This window comes from Artibeus jamaicensis, unplaced genomic scaffold, assembly GCF_021234435.1.
Source record: "Artibeus jamaicensis isolate MK-2021 breed Jamaican fruit bat unplaced genomic scaffold, CSHL_Jam_final contig_3126, whole genome shotgun sequence".
Lineage (NCBI taxonomy): Eukaryota > Metazoa > Chordata > Mammalia > Chiroptera > Phyllostomidae > Artibeus > Artibeus jamaicensis.
Window position 1 is genome coordinate 8,489,743 of NW_026521723.1, and position 17,107 is coordinate 8,506,849.

Sequence of the window (17,107 nt, forward strand, 5' to 3'; positions counted from 1 at the left end):
ATTTAAAGATGGCCCTTACATGAATTCCAACTTTTTACAGTCTCGCCTTTATAAAAGCCTTCCCACTGCATCTGGACTAGGCCTAAAATTTATTTATTTTTTTACTTAAAAAAATTATAGATTCATGAAAGTTTGCAAAGACATGTAAAGGGAAATCCCATGTACTCCTTTCCAGCCTAACCCAATGTTAATAATTTATGCTACTACAGTTTAATATCAAAACCAATAGATTAGCATTGGTACAATTCATTGAGTTTATTCATTTTCACCAGTTGCCCATGCACTGTGTGTGTGCGTGTAACTGTGTGTACAGGTGTATACAATTTTATTGCATGTGTAGCCATACATCACCTCCACGACAATCAAGATACTCAACTTTACCATCACAAGACTCCTTCATGTTACTCCTTCATAGTCCTCCCCACCCCCTTACTCCCATTCCTAACTCTAGTAAACAGGTCTGTTCTCCATTTCTATAAGTAAGTTGCCTGATGAATGGAATAATAAAGTATTTATCTTTTTGGAATAAGCTTTTTATTACTCAGCAGAATTTTACTGAGGCTCATCCAACTTATGGTATATATAAATAATTTATTTTATTATTGAATCATATTTTATGATGTGCATGTACTAGTTTGTTTAACCGCTGACTCATTGAAGAACATTTGAGTACTTTTTAGTTTGGGTTATTTTGAATAAAGTGACTAAAAACATTTCATACATGTTTTTGTGTGAAATTAAGTCTTTATTTCTCTGGGATAAATGTCTACAAATGCAATTGCTAGGTCTCACAATAAGTCCACTTGTAGTTTGGAAGGAAACAAACTATTATCTAGAGAGATTATAACATTTCACTTTCCCACTAATAACAAATGAGCAATGAGGTTTCTTCTTATTCTTGCAGGCATGTGGTGGTATTTTTTACTGTAGCCATTCTGATAGGTGTGCATAATATCTCATTGTGATTTTAATTTGCACTTCTCTGATGGCTAGCAGAGTTGAACATCTCATGTGCTTCTTTACCATTTATATGTCCTCTTTGGCAAGGCATACCATTTATATATCCTCTGTGCATGTTTTTTCCTCTCCCTATTTTCAATGAATTTTTTTCATTATCCCATCCCCCCATGCAGATTTTCCCCCAAAGTAATCTTCATTCTAAATTTCTTCAATAATCATTCCAGATGATTCTGATACACACTAACATAAAATAATTAGAGACCCCTGGAAAGGAAGTATTGAGTGAGAGCCTGAATAAACAGCTAAATGGCCAGCTCTGATCATTCAGAGGAGCCCATCACTAAGGAGTAGAGGGAAGGGAGATGAAATAATGGGAAGGGGTCTCAGGAGAGAGGGAGAAAGCCACAAAGACACATCATTTCTTTTTTATTATTTTGCCTTTACCCATGCTGCTACTGAAAATCACCTCTCAGAGGCTGCTCCTTGAGGGTGTGCTCTTGGGGGCTCATCACAGTTAGGTTAAGACTTTGCTGAGCACATGAACCTGAGCCAAGTATCCTTTCAAAGTCGTTTCCATCTTTGTGGCTTTTTTGGCTGTGGAAAAGTGCCATATAGACTGTACTGAGCCAAGGCTGTTAGCAAGACCAGATAGCTGCCAAGTAGGCACATTAAAGTCAACTCACACTTCATTGAATCTTACTTCGCTTCCTTAACAAGAGACACTTCCACCTTCAACTGAAAACTTCACTGATGTTCCCAACCCTGACAGCAAAGAAGACAAAAGAAGAGACAAAACCCAGGTGTTTCCTTCAAGAATCTCAGGAAACAGAATGAAACTTTACATTGCAGAAAGTTGAGTGAATAAACTGCAGCCCTGGTCTTGAACAATTATTAACGGAGAGAGCTCCCTGCATACTTGACCTCCCTGAGAGCTGGCATCATTTGTATGAAGGAGGAACAAACTGGGCAGATTCCTAGGGCACTCCAGCAAAGTTTACAAGAGCCATCTGGAGAGTCTCCTGGTGGTATTTTAAATAGATGGTGTGAACTTCCTTTCGGGTTGCTCACCTTCAGAGTTTAGATTTGCTATTTACTTCATTGAACCCTTTTCTGTTTCTATGGGAATCTAGCAGAGATTTGTGTCCCGTAGCAGGTGGAACTAACCTGAGCAGGCTTTGGAGTGTCTCAGCAATTCACAGGCAATTAAAAGTTTTTCTGTGTTTTTTTTTACACAGAAAAGAAAAAGTGACCTTTTAGGAGGCTAATTCTCTTAAAAGCAGTACAGACCAAATGTCTCTTTTACATAGTCATTCCCAGCTGAATCGAACACCCTTCAGAAGCTGTTTCAGCAGAGATTTAAAATAGAGTGAATCTTCAAGCTTGAGGGAATAGCATATCAAAATTTAATGAGAAGTTAGGGCATCTTTTTATTAAATTTATGGTTGAAGATGTTTTAATGAGTCAAGTTTTTTTTTGTTATTCTTGCTTTTTAACAGCCTCCTGGCATCATTCTACCAGCCACCATGTTGACCAAGTTCAGCATAATTGCCATAGATGCCTCTAGCCATCACTTGCATTAATTAGCTCTGACTATAAATTTTCAAGTAAAAATTGTTGTCATCATGTAGGGCAACAAGTTCTATGGTTTCTCTGTAAGGGAAAAACCAGGCAATGATAGAAGGAAACTGAAAATGAATACTCTGCTAAAGGATTAATCATAAGGAATGTAAATCTAATCCATTGATATGAACATTGCATAGTGTCAGAAAGTAGTAAATGGGGAAAGGAAGGGAAGGGAAAAGAAGGCTGGGAAAAAGAGGGAAGGGTAGGGATGAGGAGCGCAGAAAGAAGACAAAGGAAAAGCAAAAACAAGAGTTAAATTTAAACTTTAGAGCTTTTTGCTAATCAGAGTGTCAGTTTCCAGGAGCCTGGCAGAATGCTTTGTATTTAGTAGATCTATTTTATGTGTCAATAGAAAAGCCATGCCCACATGATCCCAGGTATTCACTAGAATTTTCATTATTTGAATTTTTATTATTATTCTGCCTCACAATAGAGAAAAATGGAATAGCTTAGTACAAACACATTAAGTATATGGACATAGAGACAAAGAGAATGTTATTTGGAGAGAATACAGAAAGCAATTCTTCCTCATGTCCAAACAGCTAGGTAGAACAATGAGAGATAAGAAAAGTCAGCTGCGATGCCTTCTGGACCCAGTGACATTAGAGATAATGGTTGTGCCATATGATCCTCTGTTCAGTGGAACAGTTACTCACTGTTGTGGCTTCTGGAAGAGAAAATGTCGAGAGATCTGGCTTAAGGAGGCAGGATCTAGCATAAGCCCCAAGCAGGGGTGATGGCCATCTGCCTTCACTACTGAATCCCTGGCACATATGAACAGAGCCCCTAGTATGTGATACTATCCAGTGGGAAAGAATGAGACTGGTTTGACCCAAACTAAGCTGGGAATTTTTCCAAAAGGCAGCCCATGTTTATGAGTCCTGAGAAATCAAAAGAGACGAAAGATGTAAAGGAAAGAACTTGCTATTTAGGAAAACAAATTAAGAGTTATTGAATATGAAGTGATTTGTATACTGAAGACCCCTAAGTATTACTGTCTGTATGAATTTGGTATATTTTATATAATATACATTACTTACACATATTATACATAACAGTAGTACTTGTTTACTCTATATATAATAATACATTAGAGTATTATATTATATAGTGTAATATATAATATGACTATTGTATTAGAGTATTTTGTTAATTAAAATTTTTAAGAGTATTTTGTTGAAAAACTGCTTGCCCTGTGTTTCAAATGTTAACCAGAGTTTGAGAAAGTGGATTCTGTCACTCTGAAATATCCAGTAGAACAAATTGTCTGGGGAGATTGATACAAAATGATATGAATTACAGTGCTAAAAAAGAAATTTAAAAAATGTGGAGCCAATGGATATTAAATACAATTGAAAGTGAAGATTGTGATAAATAAGCAGAATACCCAGGCCATGACCAACAAATGCACACACATTCACACCACCTCCCTTATATTCTCACCCTGAATGGAAAGTTTCTATCTCCTGTTTTGTAAAGGATAAGACAATACTTTTCCTCTAGTTTCCTCAGATCGCCCCAGTTAATCAGTTGTCCCAGCTTGCTGAGTGAAGCTGAGAACCCCTTTCAGTGCACCAGAAAAAAGCCAGTCAAAAATCATTGTCAGTGCAGGACCCGGGAAGACATAGACGAGGATAGAGAGGGTGGCCCTTGCATTATTATATAATGAAGTTTTCTCTGACCATCATGGTCATCTTTGGGAGAAAAGTAGTAAGACTGCCCTGTCCTAGTTATAATCTTTTATTCATTTTCCCCAGTTGTAAAGAAACACTTTGGAAATGCATGGAATTCAATGAATCATTAAGAAAGAATGCATCTCACTTCAATAAACATATTTGGAGTGCCCACTTTTTACATGCATTATGTTACATGATAATTTAATCAGTTAAATTGATTAAAGAGACGAACAAACCAAGAAAGAACTGGTGTTCCCAATTGGAAGGCAAGAAATAAAAGGACATCAGCTATTCAGAGCCTAACCTTATCTCATAACACACAGTTGGATTCTTCTCCTTATCACGCCAGAAGCTGCAGAAAACAGAAACATTGGTTTTGTTCTTTGAGATCAAAAGACAAATACATTCCTCCCTGTGATCTCCATCTGACAGAGGCATTCCTGCTTCACCTTGAGATAAGGAGAGAAATGATATGGTGGGTCCTTTAATCTCTCTCCATTTTTTTTTTTTGCATCACCAGCAGATTTCCTTGCTCAACCGGTTTCTCTCTACATGTACTGAACATGCATTAGCATCAAAATCGAATGAAGAGATTTGCTGTGGTCAGCAGAGGTGCAAAGTCAACCCTTATGCTAAGTGATTGTCATAGATTTTCCCTTCTGTGTTGTCAAATCTCCAAATAACTGCAGTTTTGAACAGCCCATTTGCTACACCTAGGGGTAAAGAGGGACAGAAATGGGAAAGAGGCGAGTGCAATAAGTAAAGTACCTCAGGGCTCAGTAAGAGGTAGGGTCTTTGCTCTACCTCTTCATTCGTACACAGAAAATTTCAAACCTTAGAGGGTATAACAGAGTTTCTATTTTCAAGGATGACTAGCACAAATATACTTAGAGAAATGTCTAACCCCTTTAAAACATCTTACTTTTTCACTTGAGGAAAACACTAACAATCATTGTATTTGAACTGTTTATCTTGGCAAAACCTGGATGTTGGTCCTAACCTTAATATTCCTGGATACAGTTACTTTCAGTAGATGTTTTTGATGCTTCTGGACCAGAGGCACAGAACTAAGCATGTTTTGGAAACTCCTTTGTTTTGAGTCAGTAGAGGACATATTTGGCAAAGCATATTACATCATAGTGAAGCATGCTAAAAATCACCTTTAGTTATTTTGCAAGGCCCATGTGAAACCTCTTTATTCTTTTCCTTAGAACTACCTGTGAAAAACTGTTTATCAGTCTCCAAGTCAGTGAATATTAGCATTCCTGGAATTTATATGTAACTTATTCTTGTGATACTGATACAGGGTGCAGCCGGGGGGGGGGGGCCCAAAAAGATTTGGAATGGTGTCCAGAATTCAAAGTGCATAGGAATATTGGAGAGACATATAACATGTCCTCACCCCCGGCCCCCAGGGGGAAGAAACAAATGGAGCCAGGCCATTGAGAGCTGTTTTGCATAGCAACAGTTTTGCAGCTAACCTCTGGAATGATTATTTAACATATCTGTAACCTTTAACTGGTTTCATAGATATGTTAAATAGCAGTGGCCAATTTGAAGCCAGGGAGAAGGTAGTGGACTGGGACTCAGGAGGATGTAACTAGGGGCTGCCCCCCTGAGGGAGGGTGCCGCTGTGTGGGAGCTTGGAAAAGACTGGCTCCGAGACATGAAGTGTCCCCGCTTGGCCAGATGGAGAGAGAGCCACGCGGTTTCAGCAGAGTGAGGACCCCTCTTGGTGAGGTGAAAGAGGGAGCCACGTGGTTTTGGCAGGGTGTGGACCCCCTCTTTCCCAGGTGAAAGGGAAAAACCATGCAGCTTTGCCTGAATGGAGGTCCCTGCAGCCAGGTGAAGAAGAAAGCCACATGCTTTTGGTGGAGTGCGAACTCCTACAGCTTTGGTAGAAGAGGCCCACGCGGTTTGGGGTGCCCCCTTTGGCCGCGGAGCCTGAAAAGCAACAGAGACTTTGACTGGAACTGGGACTCTTGCCAGTGGACCATGAGAGGGTACCACAGTACTTTGGATTAACTCGAGATCCTGCCTGCACGGTGACACAGCTGACGGTGCCAGCGGCCTGCAACACAGACGTGTGCTCTTTTCCTGATTTACGGTACCCGGAGTTGGGACAGTGGGAGAAGGGAGAGCTGTGTGGGTGTAGGTGTATACCCTAAAGGACTTTGATATTTTAGTGGTGGCATTAGGCCTGAACAGCATTAAATAAACATCTTGTTTCCTTTTCACAAATCTCTGGCATTAAGAGATGTCTTTCCAATTGGCGGCGGACAGAAGGGCCCAGTAGATATTAATAATATCTTGTTCTTGGGAGGGGCCCCTGTTGTATAGCAGTTTTGGGCATCCCTAGGTGGGCCAAATATTGTATTGCCCCTCCCTCGGACCTCTTGTTGTTCGGTAACAATACTAGGAATGGGTCCCTTTCAATAGGCTCATTCTGTTTCTTCTGAAAGTCAGTATGAACAATAATAGGAATCCTGGTCATCACCTACATCCTCGAATAATTATTAAAGAAACAACATCTGGCTCTATCTAAATTCACAATATACCTTAGAGCCCTTGCTCAATAATATTCAAACTGTATTGTAAAGAAATAAGACAAGGAATATTTTTTGGTATGATGACAATTAAGCATTCTTTTTACTTCTTGAAATAAATATTAGATGCTCAAGGACATTTGCCTGTATTTTTTTAATCTCCCAAAATAGCAGGGTTATTTTATATCTCATTTTCCCACTTTCCATGTACTAGATTGGTGAAGGATCTTCTAGAATTTTGCTACTCAATGCCTAATCCACACTCCAGCAGCACCTCCTGGATGTGGGGGAGGAGTTTGTTGGAGATGCAGAAACTCAGGCCCCACCCTCACTGATTTTTTAATTAAAGTCTGTTTTTTTTTTTTTGAGGGGTAGTAGGATATGTGATTTATTTGTGTATTCACAAATGATCACAAACATATATATTGTCTAGAAAGCCACAACGGTTTGGAAGAATTCTGCCATATTTGAGAAGCATTTTCTACAATAAAAATAGGTGCCTAATAGGTTTAGGGCTGTTGTAACAGGATATTATGGAATGGGTAGCTTAAAGAACATACTTTATTTCTCACAATTATGAAATCTTTGAAGTCCAAGATGAAATCACCAGCAGATCCAGTGTCTAAAGAGTGTCTGCTTCCCGGTTTGCACATAGTTGCAACCTCACTTGGAGGTGAGCAGAGAGAGAGAGAGAGAGAGAGAAAGGGAGAGAGGACAAGCTCTAGGGCCTCTTTCAGAAGAGCACTAAATACATTAATGAGAACTCTGCCCTCATGACCTCATTACCTCCCAAGAGCCCATGTCCTAATACCCTCACATTAAGGGTTAGGGTTTCAACATATGAAATGGGAAGTGAGACACATTCAGTCCACACTAATAGACAAATAAATACCATTGTCTTTTTTGGTGAGGTTTCATTGAGGCCAAAGTCTGTAAGGACAAACAAGACCTGACTTCACAGGAAAATAAAGTATAAAGCTGACTTTGTGGTGTGATTTAACATTCTTCAAAATGAATTAGGCAATAGTTCTTCTGCTAGGACAAACCTAACTCACTAGTATATATATGTAAATAAAGTATATAAATATGTATAATTATTTCACAGACCTATTATGCTGTTACAGCAGAAAATAACAAAATGTACTATCCTAAAACCTATTAGACCCTCTTTGCAGAAGTCTTTCCATGGCCTAGCTCTGTTTTCTGTTTTGTATGCATTATCTCATTTCATCTCATTCAAATGATTATTCTATGGTGCTGCAGTTTCAAAAATCATCCTAATCCTCAGTTTCCATATTGGCAGTTGCTGTCATTAGAGATGTTGCACATTTCCGTTAGGTGTTTTGGAGGGGCCCAGGGTTGTAGAAAAAGCAAATGTCAATAAATCAAGTGGGAAAGGCCTCCAAAACCTAGAGAAAGTGGTAAACACAGTGCCAATCACAGGAAAAGCCAGCTCAAAGGAATAAGCTACAATGTGGATGCAAGTTTTGTGGGAATAGCCTCAGAAACCTCTAAAAAGCAGGTATAAAGCTGAGTTGGAACTAAGGCAGGGATTGCTGGAGAGAATGGGGGTACCAGGTAGAAGGGGGCAAAAGGGAAAAATGGGACAACTATTATAGTGTAATCAATAAAACGTACTTTTAAAAAGCAGGAAAAGAAAGCTGGGTTGGAAGTCTCCCGAGCACAATCTAGAGGCAAAGCTGGGTCGTCCTCGCTTTGGCCCCAGCTCCCTGTTTGTAACGGCCTCCACCCTGCTGTGTGCCATAACCTGAAAGGTGACCGTGTGCAGAAGTCCCCTTCTGATAAAAAGTGGAGTCTGATAAAATGCTATTTACACTGTCACTCATTCAGTGGCCCAACCCACATCAACCTCAATTACGTGGAGGCTAAACTCAGTACTTTTCTTCCCACTTTCTAAGTTCTTCTGGCTGGGCTAATCAAATCAACAGGAACAGTGACAGGAGAAAGTCAAATGTTTAGTACACGTGCATGGGGAATTCACGTAAGCATGAAAATGCCAAATAGAGTGAGGCAACATTGGGTATATAGGACATTTTTGAGCAAAAGAAAATGGGAGGGTGCCACTAGATTTCAGTAGTGAGAACAGGCAATTTACAGGTAGTTGTCCCTCAGAAACAGTGGGACCGGGACCCAGGGTGCATCTAGCTAACAGTCCTGGAGTCTTCCTGACTAAAGCTAGCACGAAAATTCTTAAGGTGATTAAGTCAAGATTTCCTTTCTAAAGCAGGTTGCTCTGTCTGAATCTCTTAAGCAGGAATGGGGGGAGGATCAAAGATTCTTTCTGAGTCTTGTTTCTTAATAAACAGTTTAAAAGTAATATCCCAAAAGCAGCTTCGTGGTGGCAAAATTTTAGTTCCCTTCAGTTACATGTGGCCTCAGAAGTCTGACTTTTGAATTATAATTTGTGTGAAGCAACATGAAAGGGTTCAAATACATATAAGCATACACACACTTCAAAACATAGTTAATTATATTTATGTAATTATCATTCTCCTCACTCCCAGATTCTCTAAGGAAAGATAATGCACAGATATGATAAGTGTTAATGACAGCTGGGCTGGAAGACTTACCACTTCTATAAATATTGCCTTCTGGTAACACTGCTTCTCTGAGCACAAATGACGTTTTTTTTTTTTAACTAACAGCGAGGATTCAAAAAAATGTTTGTATTTTTATGTGTCCTTATGGTTTTAAGCGTGCATAGTTTATGAGAACCAGCCTTTTTAATTCAAGCAGCTAGTCTTTTAAAGACAAAATAAATATTTTCCCTATCTTAAATGGATTTGAGCTGTATTTGCTGTGCATGAAAAGTTGAGAAGACTTTTCCTTTACTATTAATGTCTTATGAACCATAAATAAATACAGAAAAAATAATCTCCACTACCTACAAAAAGTAGCATCAATTAATATTGAGTTTATTGGGGAATTAGTTCCACAAGGTATTATGTATGTAACAAGAAGAATCCTATCAAATCCTTAGAATTGCAGCTTAAGTTCTCTATATATTTTGCTTTATTGGCCCTCATATCAATATAACAATATATCTTACATTAATAATAAAAACTCTTACAAATCACTTCATTTTTATGAAATGTTTACATGACTTTTGATAGTTTGTTTGTATACATTACCTCATTGAAGGCTTACAGCAATCCTAGGAGGAGAAACTAATGTCTTTACTGGTGGTCTAACACACTGAAACATAGAGAAATTATTTCCCAGTATGACAGTAAGAAGTGATAGAAATGGAATTCAAATCCAGACAAGCTGAGTTCAGAGCCCATCTGTGAGCCATCATTTGGGCTATATTGTTAGCTGTATTGATCCTAAGGGAGATTTCCAAAGTTCTTCTCAGGACTCCAACTTGACATAGCAGAGGAAGCTTCCAGCCGACCCACTAGAGGAAGGCAGAGAGTACGGAGTTCTCTTCAATACTAGAGCCCTCTAGATACTCAACCACTGGAAAGGGAAACCCAGACCTGGGAATACGCCCCTTTCCTGAGGATTAAGCTGTGGATTCGGTGCAGAATGTGGGAAACAATGACAATTAGTGGTCTTAAGCATGGACACTACTGTGCTAAAAATGGCCTACTCTGGAGTTCTGTGTTTCTCAGAAAGCTGAAAGAACAAAAAAAAAAAAGAGAGAGAGATAGAAAAGCCTGGACCAGAATGACCAAAATAAAAATACAAATAAAAGCACCTGCTTGGCATCATGAGCTTGAATTGAACTGTTTGAGAAATGAAAAATTCTCTAAGTTCTGCTAGTAGCAATAAAAACACCAAGATAGTGATTTTTTGAAAAGTGAAACAAAACTTGAAAGATACCCTGAGTGCAGTTTGGGGAAAGTTGACATCTTTATGACACTTGTTTTATTTTATCATTTCTGCATCTACTGTGCATTTTGGTATCTCTTACCCAGTGGTAACATATTCAAGAAAAAACGAGGAGGAGTCTATCCTTTCCACACATTCCTCTCCCTATGGCGGTGTTCAATTGTTTGCAACAGATTTGACAAAAGGAAGATTCATTAAGAAAGCATTTATAAAAGAGTAACTTATATGGCTTTTTCCCTTTCCAGATTCAACATGATTCCACCAAAGTTTCCAGTTGTAGTTTCTATGTGGAATAAGATTTAAAGGCATCTTTAATTCAAGTCTGATGAGATGCTAAAGACTCTGTTGAGTGTGATCACACAGCATTCCGACATGCATTCCAAATTTTCTACAAATACCACTAGGGAATATCTAGAAGGTGCCATTTACTAAAAAGCTAAGGTGATGGTACTGGTTAATAATATGCATTTTTACTGTGGTCAATCTAGAGTACTCTACTGAGTTCCATGCTGGCCTGTCTCCTGTTCTCCACTCTGGCATGCGTGCTTTGGGGGGAAGTTTTATATTTCATGATTCAGTACAGTTAGAGGGTACTTCCAGCACTACCAAGACCAGATATTTACTGTTGAAAGCTAACTCCTTCCTATGAGCATTTGGGGCAGCCATTCCATTCAGAATAAATGCTGTTCCTAACATTGAGGAATCACTGGCTCCATGTCCATGATGAGATAAAGTTATTGCAATATTTATTTTCAGAAGTCCGGGTTATGCCATCTTTGCCATGGTCTCTGTATTACACTTGCTAAACAATTCTTATTACTAAGCTTAATCTTAAATTATGCACTTTGCAGAAGTACAGTCATTAAGTATCTTCTACGAAATGCACTGCTTCCTTCTAATAAGCTGAGAAAATGTTGAATGATGACATGCTTTCCTTTGTTAGCTCACTTGAATATCAATCAAAGTGACTAAGAACCTAGCCTCTGACTTGTAAGCTATAAATCTCAATTCTTTGTGATTGTGCAGAACTTATTTAACTCCTCTTAGCTCGTGACCCTATCTTAAAATTTGTATGAAACTGACTCAAGAGTCAAACTGAAGATAAGACAACATATATCATGCATCTAACACAATGTCTGGTTTGTACTCACTAAGTGTTTGGCATTTTCATTATCTTTTCTTTTCTGACTCCTAAATGCTTGAGTTTCAGTTATCAGAGCCTTCTTGGCCAGCATCGTGAACCTTCCTGTACACAGTCTTAAATGTCAGCCTGGAGTCAGTTGCTTTACACCTAGATACAGGAGATTATCACTGGAGACAATGCACTGCAATTTCCCACTTTAACATACCATTTCTTTCAACACAGAACTTTGTTCATTCACCTCTCCATTCTGAAGTTGACCCCACCTATCTCAATCCATAGTTTTTCTATGCTCAGTGCAGCTTGAGGGCAATTCTATAAACAGGTTTTAGTCTTGTTCTATCAGGTATGACTTATGTACATCTGCAGGGTAGGAGTTAAAATAATCTAAATGTGATTAGCTATGAACAAAAGCAATACACGATACAGAATGATGCAGCCACTGTCTTGTCCTTCAGGGTGTTGAGTGATCACATTTTCCTATTTCATTGGGGAAAAGCTCATTGTGCTGAAAGCATTAGAGCAATGTGATTAAATGCTACCGTATGTAATTTGATAGCATTACCTGCATATTACCTATGTCTTCCTGCCACTGAAGCTAAACCATTTGCAAACACTAATGTGATGCAACTGAATGCAAACCATTTTCTTTTGTGTCTCCTTGGCTGTCATGGAGTTAAAATGAGAGTAATAATCACAAAATGTGTTTTGTTTGCAAGGCAAATGATTAGCAATAAAGATGAATAATTTTTTTATTAAAAATTAGAGTAAATAACAGATGGCTGAACCCTTGGATACCCAAATAGAAAGAATTTGTGGTGTTCTAGCTTGAGTACTTTGGGAAATGTGTATGGTACTTACTCTCTGATGAGTAACAGCGTGGAGCATTGTTAAGCTTGATTAAGCAAATTTAATTAGTGTTAGTCAATGCATTTTTGTAAATGGATAAAATATATTCCAGTTTAGGCATGACTGTTAATCTTTAATTTATAAGATAAAAGTTAAAATGTAACCATAAAATATTAAAATTGCAATAAACCGCACTAAAAGGAACAGATTTGTGTTGTTACATTTCTTCATCGTTTAACCCTACAATTCAAAGGAAATTGCCTTAATTTTCCTGTTTTTTTTGGTTTTGTTATTATATCCGAGGTGGTGGAAGTAAAATGGCAACATGAGTGGTGAATTCCCAACCAAGGATGTGTAATTTCTTAATGACCTAGGACCACATTACTATATAACCACACTCCATAACATTCTTCAAAACGGGGTTCCTTATACAGGGTTACTTATACAGGGTCCTTGAGACTAAAGACAAGAGAAAAATCAAGTGCAAATCAAGGATGAACCCAGGAGTATGCTACTTCAAACTGCCCCCATTTCTGCTATTTTTCTAGTAGTTTCTGATCCCTGTGGTTCCTCTTTTCCATCCCCTGGACAGAAATTGTCCACTTATATAATTGTATGACATCCTGACCCATGTGGAGTGAGGCCAGAGAGAGAGAGAAAAGTTCACTGGTGGATTTGGCAGTGCCCTCGTGGAGCCCCTGTTCACCCAAGAGGAGAGGAAAGCTGGTCTTCCTCAGCCGGCGCTGCCCTCCCTGCACAATAGCGTGGTCCTGGGGATGAAAGAACAGAGTAAACAGAGAAGAAAACACTGGGTGTTATGGCGTAAATATTTGTGTTTCCCCCAATTTCATGTGTTGAAATCTTAAATCTCAAGGTGATAGTATCAGGATGTGAAAGCCTTGGGGAGTGATGTGGTCATGAGGGCAGAGGAGTCATCATGAGTGGGATTGGTGTGCTTTTATGAGAGACCCTAGAGAGATCCATTCCCGGTTCACCCTGTGAGGACACACTGAGAAGTCCGCAGTCTGCATCCTGGAAGAGAGCGCTCACCAGACGCTGAATCTGCTGGTGCCTTGATCTTTGATTTCGCAGGATCCAGAACTGCAAGAAATAGATTGCTGTTGTTTAGAAGCTGTCCAGTCTATGGTATTTTCGTAATAGCAGACAAATGGACTAATACACCAAGTATTTTCCTCACTTTCTCTGAGCTTTAAAATTTCCTTTTTTTACTCCCCAAGCCAGAACTAGAGGATTTCTCCTGGATCCCACTGTAGGCCCCACAATGCTCTACTCAGGGTTCAGATTTCTATTAAGTTCAGGCTGGAGGATACTGAAGGCAACAGAAAGTGCTGAACTCTCTCCCCGTTTGGCGGTACTTTAGAATCTGGTATTTATTCCCAATCTACGTGCTAATATTTATGTTTCAAAGTTCTTTTTAGGGAAAGCTGCCCATGTTTTCTCTCACGTTTTCATAGTTGCATTCAGTGTGAGAGGCAGATTGTCGTGTGTTTATTACATCTTACACAGAACCACAGCCTACTGTCTCAGATCCTGGAAGATTGCCATGAGTTGGAAAAACCAATAATAAATAATGCAAACACATAGCAACAAAGCCAAAAGTGTAATTAAAATAGTAAACTAAAAAGATTTGTTTAATATAAAGAATGCAAGGATGGAAGAAAAGAAAAAATTAAAAATGAGGTGAATAAAAAACAAATAGCAAATAGCAAACCTAAATATAACTATATCAATAGTTACATTAAGTGAAAGACTTTTGTATAAAAATGTTTGATAGAACTAGAAATGAGAAATGAACATGTTAATCAGTCCTCAAAATTTAATTTGTGATGAAGCTGAGAAGGATAACCTCGGGTAATAAAGATGGTTGTCTTTGGGAGGGAAGTAAGGAAGGGAACTACCTGGAAGAAGTTTGGGAAGAGAACATGCCTATACCAGACAGTGAGGTCATCCTTGAAAAAAATAAAATGCTGTTGCTACTTCCGGATTGCTAAGTTTTAACTTCTCCAGCAAAATTTGGGCAGTAGATCCTCCTTTAGGTCACACTCTTCTGAGGTGTTCAAAAATCATTAATGTTAGCCAAAACTTTGTCAACTTGCCCCTAATTCAGTATAATGTTTACAGTCTCTCAGTTGCCAAGCTTGGACAGAGGCTAAATGAATGAATAGACAGGTAGGTAGATAGATTAGATAGATAGATAGATAGATAGATAGATAGATAGATAGATAGATAGATAGATAGATAGATAGATAGATAATAGATAAATACTCTCTTTATACTCATCAAAAATCTGCACAGTAGGTATTATTTCCAATTTTATTGTTGAAGAAACACATGATTTAAAGGCCAAATAATTTGCATGAGGTAATATAGCCACAGAGCAGTGGATCTTGGGTTTTGCATCTAGGTCTGTCTCTAGATCAAATCCATCTTCTTTCCACTGTACAATGCTTTTTCCTTTTTAGCAGACTTTAGCATCTACAGCAGATAAAGTGAGAACGTTGTATTGAGACCACTATGGGGAGTCTTGTGTAGGGTTGAAGCAAGACAAATTTAAACTTGAAGAGCAAAAATATGGGTGAAAAGCACAAGAGGGAGAATAAAGACCTCTCTGACATACTACTCAAGTTTTATATCATATTGTCAGTTCCCCAAGGAAAAAGCAAAAAAATGTTTGGCTGATGACTGATGAGATAAGGTAAAATGAATATCAACATTTCATAACAACCAATCACTGAGTATATGTTAACAGGCATAAGGCCATTTATTTGGCAATTATACAACCAAAAGGCACCATTCAAAAAAGGTATTATTTCTGCTGTTAGTATAACATTTGACATTTCTAAAAAATGTAACAGTTCAAAAGCAAACACTATTTATTTATTTATTTATTTATTTATTTATTTATTTATTTATAGTAAAGGCCAATTTAAATAAAATTATATTCAAATCAAAAGCAAATTAAAATTGTAAAGATGCCGAGTACTTAGAATGAAATTTTGCAGGCCTTAACATTAATAAATAGAATTCTAAATGTACTCAAATGCTTTTTAAAAATTTTAAACAAGATTTCTGCATTTAATTTTTAAGACATGGCAAAATGTTCTTTAATTTAATCAAACTGAGTCACCCTCTGCTCTGTGTTGGGTATATAACAAAGACATTCTCCATTCAATTTACTTTGGAAGAAGAGAGCCTGAAAGTGCACAAGCACTTACGCAGAAAAGCACACATGATCTGACCTGCGCTCAGACATCAAGTGTCAATGCGACTGCACAGCTGTGGGTGAGCGTTAGTGCATTTTTGGCATTCCTGCACTTATGTGCTGCTGTGATTCAGGGCTGGGATAAGGCAGATTATATTTACCACAATAAAACCCTCTTTTTACTTCTTATTCATTACTTCTGTGGCAGTTATTTACTGCCACCCCATGTGCTTGAAAATGGGATCTTGTTTAACAGTAACTCAGCAACAGCGGGCAGCGTAAATTCACTCTCAAGAGTGGCGCACACACAAAGCAACACGACCTCTAATGGAGGAATCTGGATGCCCAGCTTCTGAGGACATATGAAATACACAATGTGTCTGTTTTTTTTAAGATTTGGAAGAAAAAGAAGAAAAAATCATTAACATTTTATGAAACAATTGCCTTGCACCATGGTCCATACAATTATCTCTTTTAAAACTTACAATTAAACCCTTTTTTAACAGGTAAGGAAACTAAAAATACAAGTCGTTTAAATAAAATAATGAGATTTCTACCCTGTCTTTAAGAAAAATAAGTAAACCAAAGGTCCATGATGGTAGTATACTACACTTCCATCTGCCTCTGAGACTCCAGCACCTGCCAACATATGAATCTATTACACCCACAAATAAAACACAATGTGTTAGAGTTCTGCAGTGAAACAGAATCAATAGGAGATATATATATATATATATATATATACATACATACAAAGAGAGAGAGATTATAAGGGATTGACTCACATGGTTAAGGAGGCTAAATTTCAAAATCTGCAGTCAGGAAGCAGGCACCCAGGAGAGCTGATGCTATAGTTCCAGTCTGAAGACCAGCAGGATCAACATCCAGGAAGAGGCTATGTTTTTCTTCAAGTTTGAAAGAAGAGGAAAAAAACAATGGCTCAGTGAAAGCAGTCAGGCAAGAGGATTTCTCTCCTACTCAGCCTTTTTGTTCTATGCATGCCTTTAACTAGTTGGATAAGGCCCACCCACATTAAAGAGAGCAATCTGTTTTACTCTGCCTACTAATTGAAACATTAATCTCATCCAGAAACACCCTCACAGACATACCTAGAATAATTTTTGATGAAATACCTGATCCCAGGCATTTCATCAAAAATTATTCTGGGTATGTGCCAGGCAAGTTGACATACAATATTAATCATCACACGTGTGCTCATTAACATTGCACACGG